This window comes from Hemitrygon akajei, chromosome 11 (assembly GCF_048418815.1).
Source record: "Hemitrygon akajei chromosome 11, sHemAka1.3, whole genome shotgun sequence".
NCBI classification, from domain to species: Eukaryota; Metazoa; Chordata; class Chondrichthyes; order Myliobatiformes; family Dasyatidae; genus Hemitrygon; species Hemitrygon akajei.
Genome location: NC_133134.1, coordinates 120,019,372 through 120,035,507, shown reverse-complemented (window position 1 = coordinate 120,035,507; position 16,136 = coordinate 120,019,372).

Below are 16,136 nucleotides of genomic sequence, written 5' to 3'. Positions count from 1 at the left end.
ACTCTTTAAGAAAAAATTGAGTTAGCAGAAAGGAAATTATAGAGCAGCTATCCTGAACTCATTGGTTGGGAAGATGTTGGAGTCAATTGTTAGGATGAGGTTATGGTGTATTTGATAACACGACAAGATAGCACAAAGTCATCATGGTTCCCTTAAGGGAAAATCTTTCTTGACAAACCTGTTGGAATTCTTTGAGGAGATTACAAGAAGGATAGATAAAGGGGATGCAGTGGGTGTTGTATATTTGGACTTTCAGAAGACCTTTGACAAGGTGCCACACATGAGGCTGCTTACCAAGTTAAGAGCCCATGGTATTACAGGAAAGTTACTGGCATAGTAGAGCATTGACTGATTGGTAGGAGGCAGTGAGTGGGAATAAAGTGATTCTTTTCTGGTTGGCTGCCAGTGACTAGTGGTGTCCTGCAGGGGTCGGTGTTGGGATTGCTTCTTTTTATGCTGTATATCAACAATTTAGCTGATAAAATAGATGGCTTTGTTGCCAAATTTGCAGACAATATGAAGATTGGTGGAAGGGCAGGTAATGTTAAGGAAACAGGAAGGCTGCAGAAGATCTTAGACAGATTAGGAGATTTGGCAAGGAAGTGGCAAATGAAATACAATGTTGGAAAATGCATGGTCATGAACTTTGGTAGAAGAAATAAATACACAGACTATCTTCTAAATGGGGAGAAAATCCAAAAATCTGAGATGCAAAGGGACTTGGGAGTCCTTACGCAGAACACCCTAATTGTTATTTTGCAGTTAGAGTTGGTGGTGAGGAAGGCAAGTGTAATATTAACATTCGTTTCAAGTGGTCTAGAATATAAGAGCAGGGATGTGATGCTGAGACCTTATAATCACTGGTGAGGTCTCACCTTGAGTATTGTGAACAGTTTTGTGCTCCTTATCTGAAAAAAGATGTACTGGCATTGGAGAGGGTCCAGGGGAGGTTCACAAGGATGATTCCAGGAATGAAAGGGTTATCTTACGAGGAATGTCTGATGGGTCTGGGCCTTTACTTGCTGAAATTTAGAAGGATGGGGTGGGGGGGGGGGATCTCATTGAAACCTTTCAAATGTTGAAAGGCTTAGACAGAGTAGATGCAGAAAGGATGTTTCCCATGTTGAGAGAGTCTAGGACAAGAGGGCACAGACTCAGGATAGAGGGGCATCCGTTAAAAACAGAGCTGTAAAACAGAGAGGGTGGTGAATTTGTGGAATTTGTTACCATGGGCAGCTGTGGAGGCCAGGTCGTTGGGTGTTTTTAAGGTAGAGCTTGATAGTTCTTAATTGGCTACGGCATCCATCAAAGATTACGGGAAGGAGGCCAGGGGGCCGGGGGGCTGGGGGTGGGGAAATTTGATTGAATGGCCAAGCGGACTTGATAGGCCAAATGGCCTAACTCTGCTCCTATGTCTTATGGCCTTATGGTCTTAAATTGAAGGAGGGAGGGATAAAATGGTACAGCATTGAGATGGCAAATGGCTAAGTTGTAAATTGATTGGTCGTTGTCACATGTACCAAGGTAGTGTGAGAAAAATAGCTTTGCATGCCATCCATACAGATCACTTCATTACATTGGTACATTGAGGTGTACAAAGGAAAACAATCATGGAGTGTTGAATAAAGAATTCCAGTTAGAGACAGAGTGCAGTGCAAGTGGACAATAAGATGCAAGGTCATAAAAAGATAGAGTGTGAGGTCAAGAGTCCATTTCCAATAGTAGAGAACTATTCAATTGCCTTATAACAGTGGGATAGAAGCTGTCCTCGAGCTTGGTTTCGCAGGTTTTAGTGCCTCCTGCTCAATGGGAGCCGGGTGAAGAGCGAATGCCTGGGATAAACAGGATCTTTGATTATGTTGGTTACTTTACCAAGGCAGCAAGAAGAGTAAGCAGAGTCCATGGAGGGGAGGCTGGCTTCTGTGATGTGCTGATACGTGTCCACACCCCTCTGCAGTCACGGGCAGAGCAGTTGTCGTACCAAGCTGTGATGCATCTGGATAGAATGTTTTCCAACACATACTCCACTCTCCCCTCCTCACAGCCCCCCACTCTGCTCTCGTGACTACACCCCTCCCCCACCTGAAACCACCACGGTGGGCTTCACAGCTGAACAGTTGAGTAGACAACTGAAACGTCTCCACCCAAGCAAGGCTGCAGGCCCGGATGGTGTCAGCCCCAAGGTGCTCAAAGCCTGTGCCCCCCCAGCTATGTGAAGTACTTCACCATGTCTTCAACCTGAGCCTGAGTCTCCAGAGGGTTCCTGTGCTGTGGAAGACATCCTGCCTCATTCCTGTACCAAAGACGCTGCGCCCCAGTGGCTCCAATGACTACAGACCGGTGGCATTGACCACCCACATCATGAAGACCCTGGAGAGATGTTTTAGAACAGCTCCGGCCTATGGTTAGGCCACACTTAGACCCCCTCCAGTTCGTCTATCAGCCCCGACTAGGAGTTGAGGATGCCATTGTCTACCTGCTGAACCATGTCTACGCCCACCTGGACAAGCCAGCGAGCACTGTGAGGGTCATGGTTTTTGACTTCTCCAGTGCGTTCAGCACCATCCGCCCTGCTCTGCTGGGTGAGAAGCTGACAGTGATGCAGGTGGATGCTTCCCTGGTGTCATGGATTATTGATTACCTGACTGGCAGACCACAGTACGTGCGCTTGCAACACTGTGTGTCAGACAGAGTGGTCAGCAGCACCGGGGCTCCACAGGGGACTGTCCTGTCTCCCTTTCTCTTCACCATCTACACCTCGGACTTCAACTACAACACAGAGTCTTGCCATCTTCAGAAGTTTTCTGATGACTCTGCCATAGTTGGATGCATCAGCAAGGGAGATGAGGCTGAGTACAGGGCGACGGTGGGAAACTTTGTCACATGGTGTGAGCAGAATCATCTGCAGCTTAATGTGAAAAAGACTAAGGAGCTGGTGGTGGACCTGAGGAGGGCTAAGGCATCGGTGACCCTTGTTTCCATCCAAGGGGTCAGAGCGGACATGGTGGAGGATTACAAATACCTGGGGCTACGAATTGACAATAATCTGGACTGGTCAAAGAACACTGAGGCTGTCTACAAGAAGGGTCAGAGCCATCTCTATTTCCTGAGGAGACTGAGGTCCTTTAACATCTGCCGGACGATGCTGAGGATGTTCTATGAGTCTATGGTGGCCAGTGCTATCATGTTTGCTGTTGTGTGCTGGGGCAGTAGGCTGAGGGTAGCAGACACCAACAGAATCAACAAACTCATTTGTAAGGCCAGTGATGTTGTGGGGGTGGAACTGGACTCTCTGACGGTGGTGTCTGAAAAGAGGATGCTGTCCAAGTTGCATGCCATCTTGGACAATTTCTCCAATCCACTTCATAATGTACTGGTTAGGCACAGGAGTACATTCAGCCAGAGACTCATTCCACCGAGATGCAACACTGAGCATCATAGGAAGTCATTCCTACCTGTGGCCATCAAACTTTACAACTCTTCCCTCGGAGTGTCAGACACCCTGAGCCAATAGGATGGTCCTGGACTTATTTCCACTTGGCATGATTAACTTATTATTATTTAATTATTTATGGTTTTATATTGCTATATTTCTTCACTATTCTTGGTTGGTGCGACTGTAACGCAACCCAATTTCCCTCGGGATCAATAAAGTATGTCTGCCTGTCTGTCTATGGTGCATCGATAAAATTTGGCTATGGTTAACGGGGAGCATGCCAATTATTTTTTAGCCTCCTGAGGAAGTAGAGATGCTAGTGAGCTTTCAATAGGCTCTTCATCCCATTGACTCTGTGTTGATCGTGAAGTACCCATTTCCACAAATCCTACTGTGCTTCCATTTATTCTCAATACATTCCCATTAACTCCTTCCACGGTGAGAGAATACCTCAAAAATATTGTGATTAAAGTTTCTGAAGTTCCTTTCTTCAATCAATTCTCTTCTCTGTACCATCCTCTTCCTTTTCCTAAACTTTTCAATCTCACCCTCAAATTTGATGGAGTTGGTTCCTGATGGGCAAGGTGCCTAAAACCAGGGGATCACAGATTAAGAATAAGACTGAGAAGAGAAGAGTGGTGAATCTGTGGAATTGTCTCCCGCAGAGCCAAGTCATTCAACACAGTATGTTTGGAGTTCAATATTCTTCTTAAGGCTAGAGGGGGCAAAGGATATGGAACGGCATCGTAATGTAGCCATTAGCATAACATTATTACAGCGGCAGTGACCCAAGTTCGATTCCTACGTTTATAAGTAGTTTGTACTTTATCCACATGACTACATTTCCCTTAGGTGCTTAGGATTCCTCCCATGTTCCAAAGACGGATGGGTTAGTGGGTGTAATTGGGAAGAGCAGGCTCATTGGGCCAGATGCACCTGTTATCATGCTGTATCTTTAAATAAATTAAATAAACAAATAAAGGTCAGCACAACATTGTGGGCTGAATGGCCTGTACGCTGCTATTATGTTCTATGTTCAGATAGGGAGAATGGCTGGAGCAAGGTTTTGAATTTGCCTACACATTCCCTACATTGTAAGTTACTGCGGGCTTCTCCCGGGATATGACACGGTTCCATTCTGTAAGCTTTTCCTAACCCGCAATTGAAAAATGCAGCCACAAACTTAGTTCGCACACGGTACAAAATTCCTGCATCCCCCCACCCCCCCAGCAGCCTGCAAGTCCATCCCACCATGTCTCCCAAAAGCTCATTTATATGTATGAAATGTACATAAATCAGGCAACGTAAACTGGGGGCAACCTGCATCTTCATATCTCATGGTGAGGCGTGCTGTCAGCAGAAGTAGTAGATCAGTGCTCAACTTCACAGTTTAAGATTAGTTTCAATAATTACATGGATGGGAAGGGTACTTTAGTTGTAGGCCGAAGGGATTAGGCAGAATAACAATTTGCAGTGGACTAGATGGGCTGAAGGGCCTCTTTCTGTGCTGCAGTGCTCGATGACTTTATGACTCTATACTAATACTCTTGTAAAACTCCTTAAGGCAAATTGCTGTGTAAAGCACAATGTAAATGTAAGTTGTTATAATTGTTGTTTAGTTTAGATTGTGTCATGTTATGGTATATGGGAACTGCTGTCCCTCTTTTGATTGCTGAAGTGTTGCTTGGTCTTAAGGCACTTGTTCTGTGGTAAATCCAGTAACCTGAATTTAATAAAGCACCTTAATATGCTTCTAGTAAATAAAAGCAGAGAGATAAAGACAGTGGTTTACTTGGATCTGGTAAATAAACTAATAAAAGGGAACAAAAAGCTTCATAAAGTACCACACAGCTTAATGTAAAACCCATCCTTCATCACTGACTTTTTGAGTGAAGCTTTTAATTTTATTTGTTTATCTGCAGAATCTACCTTTGAAGAGGAATTATCTGTGTCCTGGAGACATTGGCATCTGATGAGAAAATGTTTCTTTTATCATTCAGGGTCTTCCTTTGTACTGGGTCTTAATTCCCTGATTAGTCTATTAAAGGATTTGCATAGCTGCAAATAAATTACTAATCCTCTGAAATTAGCAGTGATGAAACCTGCTTATTGTTCCTTTCTGCTGAAAGGTAATGAATCCGTTTAAATTTAACGAATGATCCTACGTACCAAGAGCCGAGAGATCAAGCACTAAATTCTTTTAAGTTCCCACAGACTAACGTAAGGAGGGTGTAACATTACTCTCAACTAATAACATGGGTATATCTTGAGATGAAGTTTTAAACAAATCTGGTATTTAAAAATATAGGAGCAAAGTAGGTTGGATTTGCAGGATGACAGGTGATAAGGGTGAATGTTCAAAGTTCAAAACAAATGTATATGTCACCATAATAATACTTTGAGATTCATTTTCTTGCAGGCATCCACAGTAGAGAAAAAGAAATACAATATAATCAGTGAAAAACTACACACAACAGATATTCACATACAACCAATGTGCTAATTGACGAAAGGATGTGGCAGACTGGATAGCTTTCAAAGAGCAGAATAATTCTAAATAATTCTGCAGCATATATTGCCTTCAGCATGTTCTTTTGGCTGCATTAGGGGTTGTAAATCACAAATCAACATGTCACAAAAATGTACAGCACAGAAACAGGCCCTTTGGCCCATCTGGTCCATGCCAAAACCATTTAAACTGCGAGTCCCACCAACCTGCACCTGGACCATAGCCCTCCATACCCCTACCATCCATGTATCTATCCAAACTTCTCTTAAACATTAAAATCAAGCTCACATGCACCACTTGCATTGGCAGCTCGTTCCACACTCACAACCATATGAGTGAAGAAGCTTCCCCTCGTGGTTCTCCAAAACTTTTCACCTTTCACCCTTAACGCATCACCTCCAGTTGTAGCCCCATCCAACCTTAGTGGAAAAAGCCTGCTTGCATTTACCTTATCTATACCCCGCATAGTTTTGTATAGCTCTATCAAATCTTCTCTCAATCTTCTATGTTCCAAGAAATAAAGTCCTAACCTATTCAATCTTTCCTTATAACTCAGGTCTTCCAGTCCTGGGAATATCTTGTAAATTTTCTCTGCACACTTTTGTCAGGTAGGTGACAAAAACTCCAAAATAAGGTCTCACCAACTTATACAACTTCAAACTAACAACCCATCTCCTGTACTCAGCACTTTGATTTATTAAGGCCAATGTGCCAAAAGTTTTTTTTAACAGTCCTATCTACCTCTTTCAATGAATTAAGGACCTGTATTCCTCAGTGCCCTACTATTCACTGTGGAAGACCTACCCTGATTAGTCCCACTGAAGTGCAACACCTTGCACATGTCTGCATTAAATTCCATCTATCATTTTTTCCAACCGGTCCAGATCGTGCTGAAAGCTCTGATAGCCTTCCTCACTGTCCACTACACCCCCAATCTTGGTGGCATCCACAAATTTGCCGATCCAGTTGACCACATTATCATCTTAATCATCGATGTAGATGACAAACAACAACAGACACAGCACCGATCCCTGTGGCACTCCACTGGTCACAGGCCTCCAGTCGGAGAGGCAACCATCTACTACCACTCTCTGGCTTGTCCCAGAAAGCCAATGTCTAATCCAGTTTACTACCTCATCTTGAATGCCGAGCGACTGAACCTTCTTGACTAACCTACCACGTGGGACCTTGCTTCCAATATGGCCAAAAGACAGCTTAGGATGAGCTATTATCCAGGCAGTGGGTAGAATGTGAAGCGTATTACCACAGGAGGAGTTGGGGAGAAAAACTTGAGGCACATGAAACTGCAGATGCTGGAAGCTTAAGTGGGGAGGTATGGTAGCGTAGTGACACATGTTACGCTTTTACAGTACCAGCGGCCCCGGTTCAATTCCTGACGACGTCTATAAGGCATTTGTACATCCTCCCCATGACCTCTTGGCATTCCTCTGGGTGCTCCAGTTTCCTCCCACATTCCAAAGACATCAGGGTTGGTAGGTTAACTGGTCACATGGTGCAATTGGGCAGCACAGGCTCATTGAGCAAACAGCCAGAGGAACTTATTACATCAGAGAGCATTTGTGGAAGGCAATGGACAGTCAGACTCCAGAGGAAGGATCTTGTTCCGAAATGAGGATTGTCTATTTCCCTCCGCAGATGCTGCCTGTCCTTTCGAGTTCTCCAGTTGTTTATAGATTACTCAATGAGAGATTTGTAAACACACGAGGGAGATGCAATGAGATTTGTAGATAAGTCTGATGAAGAACATAATGCATAGAACAGTTCAGCGCAGGAACACACCCTTCGGCTCACGAAGTCTATACTGAACATGATGCCAGATTAAAACTAAACCCATCTGCCTGCACTTGATCCATATCCATTCAATCCCTGTGAATTCATGTACCTGTCTAAATGCCACTGGATCAATGGAGTCGACATTTCGGGGTGAGACCCTTCAACAGGACTGGAAATGAAGGGTGAAGAAACTGGAATTAGAAGGTGGAGGGAGGAGGAGTTACAAGCTGGCAGATGACAGGTGAGGTCAGGTGAGGGGGAAGGTGGGTGCGTGGTTGAGGGAAGGGGGGTAATGAACTTCTATCACCTGCCAGCTTGCACTCCCTCCCCTACCCCCATTTATGATAATTAAATTAAGCTGAATCAGAGAAAGGGTAAGCTATTTGGGGTAGATTTTAGTTCTTGTTAATTATAATTTATCACCAGTAAAGCGCCTGCACCTCAAGAATATTTGAGAAACGTCCTGTCTTAAGTGTGTGGTCACTTCTCATAAAATCATTTAAGAATCACAAGAAAGTAAATAATCCCTCTTCTGAAAGCCACCACATGGACTGTCCTGAAATCTGATGATGGAGGAGAAGAAGCTGTTTTAAAATGCTGACTATTGGGTCCTCAGCATTCTGTACTTCCTCCTGAGGGTAGTAATGAGAAGAGGGCATGTCCTTGATGGTGAGGGTTAAAGAAGTATTTAATATATGTATAAAGATGCTGGAAATCACAGATTATGGTCATCACACAGCACCGTCATCCATCACTCTCATCTTGTCCACTTCCCTTCTCAGGACTCTCACACCAGCTAGCCACTTTGTTGTTGCACAGACCACGTTAACTCTGCTATCTAACCTCACTTCCAACACAAAGGCTACTTTGTCACGATGACTGAGACTACTTTGGTCGACTCTCCCCCCCCCCCCCCCCCCCCCCCCCACTGCTTCTCTTCCTCTCCACAGCCTACTGCCAAACTTCTCCTCAAGATCCTTGCCCATTCCTTGAATGTTCACCTTTCTCTCCTCCGAGCCCTCCCCAGGGGATGGTGAATCTTTGGAATTCATTGCATGGAGGGCTGAGGATGTACTGAGGGTCTTTGGGTGGATTTAAGGCAGAGGTTGATAGGTTCTTGATTGGTATAAGATTAAGGGTTAGAACATACAGAATGGATTCTTTGACCCATGATGTGGTGCTAACCTATATAAACCTTATCCATGACTTCTCTAATCCTTCTCTCCTACACAGCCCATATTTTTCTTTCATCCATGTGCCTATCTAAGAGTATCTTAAACTGCCTATTGTATCACTCTCAACTACCATTCTCCCGGCATCCATCACACTCTGAGTATAAAATCTACCTCTGACATCCCTCCTGTACTTTTCTTCAATCACCTTAAAATTATGCCCTCTCATATTAGCCATTGCCATACTGGGAAAAAAGCACTGGCTTTCCACTCTATCTATACCCAATATCATCTTGCACCTCTATCAAGTCAACTTTCATCCTCCTTCACTCCAAAGAGAAAAGTCCTAGCTCACTCAAACTTTCCTCATAAGGCATACTCTTAATCCAGGCAGCATTCTTAACTAGCATATCAGATCTCTCTACTTTCTGCGAAGGCTGAGGAAAGTCCATTTCCCACCCCACTTCCTCATCACATTCTACAGGGGTTATATTGAGAGCATCCTGAGCAGCTGCATCACTGCCTGGTTCGGAAATTGCACCATCTCGGATCGCAAGGCCCTGCAGCGGATAGTGAGGTCAGTTGAGAATATCATTAGTGTCTCTCTTCCCGCCATTACAGACATTTACATTACACGCTGCATCTGCAAAGCAAACAGCATCATGAAGGACCCCACGCACCCCTCATACGAACTCTTCTCCCTCCTCCCATCTGGGAAAAGGCACTGAAGCATTCAGGCTCTCACGACCAGACTTTGTAACAGTTTCATCCCTCAAGCCATCAGATTCCTCAATACCCAGAGCCTGGACCGACACCAACTTACTGCCCTCTACTGTGCCTAATGTCTTGTTTATTATTTATTGTAATGCCTGAATTGTTTTGTACACTTTATGCAGTCCTGGGTAGGTCTGTAGTCCAGTGTAGTTTTTTTGTTGTTGTTTGCATTGTTTTAATGTAGTTTAGTGCAGTTTTTGTACTGTTTCATGTAGCACCATGGTCATGAAAAACGTTGTCTCATTTTTACTGTGTACTGTACCAGCAGTTATGGTCGAAATGACAATAAAAAGTGACTTGACTTGACTTGAAATTGCATGGCAAATTTGAGGGATCTGGGACTTGGGTCAGAAGATCCCTCTGTTCCTCCACACTGCTAAGAAATTACCCTTGTAACCTGCCTTCAGGGTTGGCCTTGTATATCTCATCCATGTATACCACTCTACCTTCATAATTTTGTTGTTACTTCTTCGAGAGGCATGACCTGAAGTATAAAGCAATGCTGAATGTCCCTAAAAAGACTATGCTTCTCCCAATGCACACAAGTCCTATCCCTAAGAATCTTTTTCATTAGTTTGCCCACCACTCACTGGTCTATAATTCCCAGGATTCCCCTTGTCACCTTTCCCGAACAAACATACAACATTTGTCATCCTCCAATCTTCTGGTCCTATTCTTGTGGCCAGTGAGGATGAGAAGGTCATTGTCAACCACACCCCCCGCCCCCCAGCAATCTCTTTCCTCACTTCCCGTAGTAACTGCGTTCTTCCCACCCAACACTGGGGACTTACCTATCTTAATGCTTTTCAACAACTCCAACACTGCCTCTTTCTTAACCTTGACGTGCCCCAGCAGATTAGTCGGTCTGATGCTGGCCTCACATTCGTCAAGATCCCTCTCACTGGTGACAACTGAAGCAAAGTATTCATAAAGGACCTCCCCAACCTCCTCGACCCCAAGCAAGTTTCCCCCTTTATCCCTGAGCTGTCCTACTCTCACTCTAGTAATGGTTATGGGGAAAAGACAGAAGAATGGGACTAAAAAAACCCAAACCATGATCGAATGGCAGGATAGACTTAATGGGCAAATTATCTAATCCTGTTCCTACATCTTATGGTCTCTCCATGGTCATCCACAAGACTCCTTCCTCCTACCTTGATTCCATTCCCAATAAACTGCAGGCAAACAGCTGCCTGGATCCCACCTCAGCTGATAATTTTAAGGATTGCTACGAGGGGCCTTTCTTCAAATCTGCTGCCATCCGCTTGCTTCTCAAAATGTTGCCACTGTGCCTCCCTTTTTCTGCAAACTAGTGGCCCCTCTCCAACTTTGCTTCTCTCTCCAACCTTATTTCCCTCTCCATTGGCATTGAACATGCTATAACTTCCCAAATCTGAATACAAAACTCCTTAAACGTGGTGCCAAAGATAAGTAGGTTCATAAAGGACGCTTTGAGACACTGGCATTCATAAAGCAGGGCATAGAGTTCAGGAGTTGGAATGCCCTGTCAAAGTTGTACAGGACATTGGTGAGACCTAATTTTGAGAATTATGTGCTGTGCTGGTCACCTACCTACAGGAAAGATATCAATAAGCTTGAAAGAGTACAGAGAAAATTTACAAGGATGTTGCCGGGACTTGAAGACCTGAGTGCAAGGAAAGGTTAAATAGTGAGGCGAGGTAATGTTACAGTTAGTGTAACATTTTACAGTGCAAAGGATCAGGGGTCAGTTCTGGCAGCTGTCTGTTCTCCCCATGACCATATGGGTTTCCTCCAGGTGCTTCAGTTTCCTCCCACATTCCAGACGTTGAAGAAACTGCGCTGCTCCAAAGAGCGCTATATGAGGTCATTCTTCCCCTCGGCCATTAGGCTCAATAATGAGTCAACTATAACCGAGGAAGTGATGACTTCCCCTCCTGTTAGACTGTTTGAGGTAAAATATCTTTTATTCCTTCTTACTTCTCTTCTAGTATTTGTATATATGCATATCCGTGCACTTGTAATGCTACTGTAATTTCCTTTGGGATCAGTGAAGTATCTATCTATCTATCCATATGGATTAAGGTAAGTAAGTTGTGGGCATGCTCTGTTGCGGCTGGAAACATGGTGACACTTGCAGGATGTCCTTGGCATATCCTCAGATTGTGTCGGTCATTCCTACAAAGGACACCTATCACTGTATGTTTCCATATGCATATGATAAGCAAAGCTAATTTTTAACCTTTAGGTTTGAACCTTATTCCCTGTAACGCAGGAGAATGAGGGGTGAGCTTATAGAGCAAGAGTAAATCATGAGGGGATTACATGTAGGCTTTTTCCCCTCAGGTTGGGTGAGACTAGAACTGGAGGTCATAGGTTTAGGGTGAAAGGTGAAATACTTAAGGGGAATCAGAGGGGGAATATCTGAGCGTGGAATGAGCTGCCAGCGGAAGTAGTGCATGTGGGTTAAATTATAACATTTAAGCGAAGGTTGGATAGGTACATAGATGGGAGGTCTTTGGTGGGTTAGTTCAAGTGCATCTAGACCATCATGGACTGGATGGGCCGAAGGTCTGATTCGCTGCTGTAACCCTCTATGATTTTATGACTCTGTGATATCTTTCCCAGAATTACATATTTGAATCCAGGCAATCAGATCCCTTATGTACCAGAATTGAAATGATCCTTATAAACCCAAAAATGTCAGCCTATGTTTGCAGCCTTTGACACAGTTGGTCATACCTTCTTCCTCCAATGCTCCTACCCCATCACGTAGTCATTGATTTCTTGTCCAATCACAGTGTCAGGAAACCTTCAGCAAAGTATATCTTCCTGTTACTTCACTTCTGATAACCCTGCTGCCTAAATCAGACTGGATATAAATTCCCCTGTCATATCTTTGTTCAATCTATGGGTTAAAACTTATATTATTTATCTACAAAGTTGTGACTGGGAAGTTTAAAGGCAGTCTGAACTAGGGGCAGAAAATGACTTGCTTCCTGCAAAAAAAAAACAGAATTAAGTGAATTCAAAGCACTGCTGAGTGGAAAAGAAGATAGCACTTCAGACATAAGTCATAGAAGGAGATCTAGGCCACTCAGCCCATTGATTCTGATCCACAAAGACTCAAACACGTCCGAAAGAAAAGCATGAACACAAGACATCCTGCAGATGCTGGAAATCCAGAGTAACTCAACACAAAATGCTGGAGGAATTCAACAGGTTAGGTAGCATCTATGAAGAAGAATAAAGAGTCAATGTTTTGGGATGAGTCCCTTCATCAGGATTGGAAAGGAAGAGTGAAGAAGCCATAATAAGAGGGGAAGGAGTCCAATCAGACTCTTTCTTCTTCAGATCTCTACCACTTACACCTATCACCTCCCAGCTTCTCACATCTTTCACCCTGTCCCACCCAGCTACCTTTGGCCTTACCTGATCTCACCTATCACTTGCTAGCTTGTACTTCTTCCCCTCCCCCACCTTCTTATTCTGGCTTCTTCACCCTTCCTTTATAATCCCGATGAAGGGTCTCAGCCTGAAAAGTTATTCCTCTCCAAAGATGCTCAAATCAAAAAAAAATTCAAATCAAGTTTAATTGTCATTCAAACCATACACATGGATACAACCAAATGAGAAAGCGTTCCTTTGGGGCAAAGGTGCAAAAACATACATATGCATTCAAAATAATGAGAAAGGGAAAAAAAAGAACATGGTCATGGAAGAAAACACATTTTTTGTCCAAGACTCTGAGTGACAAGGTTCACATCAGTCCAGCTCATAATTCCACCGATCTAACACCGGAGGGCAGCATCGACAAGAAAGGCCACCCTCCCCAGCTGATTCCGGGTAGCATGCTGCAGCGCAAGTTGAGGATTGAGGCTTAATCCTCACTACATCCGAGGTGATACTGTTGTCTCGCCACCAAATAAGGGAAGCAGGCCTGCGGCAGTCTATGTTCAACAGGGTCCTATGATCACAAAAGAAACGTCCAAGACAGTCACTCACGGATTCACTGCACACCGCCTTCATGCCAAAGGCACCCACTCCAGTGCCTCCAAGTAGCAAGCAGCAACTTGGGTCTGCACCCAGATCAACTCCTCCAAACCCATTCCGGCTTCTCCTGCGGCCCAATGGCCTGACTTGAATCCCCAGGCCTGAGGGCCTGACTTGAATCCCCAGGCCTGAGGGCCCGACTTGAATCCCCAGGCCTGAGGGCCCGACTTGAATCCCAGGCCCAACGGCCCAACTCAGCTCTCTCTGAAATGCCGGCTGGCTTTTATGACACCCCGGCTGACTACTCCGAACAATGAGCAGCTCACTGATGTGGTGGACCTGCTGTACACGTAGTCACGTAGTTATTGGAGTCAAGACTAGTCTTTCTATGCATAAAAACACACTTAACAAGGAAAAAAGCACCTTTGTTTGGCCCCTGGGAGGCCACTGCGTGAATATGCACCATCTTAATGGAAACTGCCTGATCTGCTGAGTTCCTACAACATTTGGAATGTGCTACTCAGAAAGAAAATGCACAGTTAATGCTTATATAAGCCAGATAGCTCAGATGTGCAGACCATAGTTTGAATATGGTCAATAATGAGTGGAGAATTTGGCAGAATATTACTCTCCCATCTCATCGCAAACACTAAAGCAGCCATTTTAATAAACTCCATACTTGAAAGGATTCTTGGATGATAACAAATTTCAAAATACATATTTCAAAAATATTTCAGTTGCATTTATTTCTCTATGTTATTCATGGAATTAATTGTGTATCTCTTCTGAGAGGCTGGTGCAGGTTCAATGTTCAATGATATCCCGTGTTGCAAGATTACCGCTGTCGATTTTAGGCTTGTTTTCCTTCAGACTTTAGCCAGATTTACAGTATAGAAAGCATGTTTGGAGCAGAAACAATTTAGATCACGGGGGCATCAAATTAATTAAGGCACGCAAAACTGCAATACACTGCTTGGAATGCCAAGTGTTTGAATGTATTCACACTGTAAGCCAGATCCAATCACTTGTTGTTTGGCTGTGTCAGCGTGCTGCTCTGCTTGACAAGTACAGACCACCCCAGAGGTGCATTCAGAGTATTTATTGTGTAATGTGAACACAAACATCCACTTGTTCCTGTGCTGAAGAAATGGAGCATGTTTACCGATGCAACGAGAACTTTGCAGTCCGTTCCAAGTCAAGTTCAAATTGGGCCTTTCTCGAGTCTGACCTTAGCCTTGGCCTCTGAACCCTTTCTTCCTTTCTTTTTTGGATCCAAGTCATTCAGTGTTTCTCCTTTTCTGTTGCTGTAGACACGTGACAGGAAGCAGAGTTCAACAGAGTGAAGATAGACTCACAGGGTTTGGAAGGGCGAACTTGGTAAGCAAGGGAACCATTGTGCCTTGTCAGTCTGTCTGGGAAAGTGTTGCAAGGACTGAATGCGCTAATAATCAATGATACATTATTGCCCAGATTGGGGTTGAATCTTCCAGAGAACAGCTTTGCCTCAGCCAAAGTCAAAATTCAAAGAAAATTTATTACTAAAGACTGTACATGCCTCCATACACTAGCTTGGGTTTCATTTTCTTGGAGGTGTCGATATGAAAATAAGGAAATACAGTAGAACATATTTATGTCCACGGTAGTCCAGGGGCATGGATGGTTGTAGGATAATAACTTTTCTTGAACCTAGTGTTGTGGGAAGTAAGGCTCTTGTACCTTCTACCGAATGGTAGTAGTGAGGAGAAAGCATGGTCTGAATGGTGGTGGTCCTTGATGATGGTGATGCACCATCAATAACTCACTCTGAGACGTAAGAAGCGAGGTATCGGCTTTTATTGACTGGAAGAATGAACAACACTACATCCTGGAGAATGAGGCCAGGCTCGGGCCTCAATCGCCTTTATACAGGGGTCTGTGGGAGGAGCCACGGGAGCAGTCCAGACAGGTATATGTAGTTCACCACAGATGGACACTGCTTTCTTGTGGCAGCACTCCTTGTAGACATGCCCAATGATGAGGAGGGCTTTGCCTGTGATGGATTGGTCTGTATCCACCACCTTATTGTCTAATCTTGGGCATTGGTGTTTCCAGAAGGTAGTGGATTTGGCCCAGTACATCATGGGTAAAGCCCTCCCAACCACTGAGCACATCTACATGAAACATTGTCATAGGAAAGCAGCATCCATCATCAGAGACCCCCCACCACTCAGGTCATGCTCTCTTCTCACTGCTGTCATCTAGAAACAGGTACAAGAGCCTCAGGACTCACACCACCGGGTCCAAGATGTTATTGTCATAGCTATGCTGACTATGCCCACAAGAAAATTAATATTATATGTACTTTGATAATAAAATTTACTTTGAACTTTGAACCAGACTGTGATCCTGCCACTTGGGATAATCTCCACTGTGCATCTATAGATTTTTGTCAAAGTTTATTACTTTATGAAATGGTAATGTTGTCTAGGTGACTGCCAAA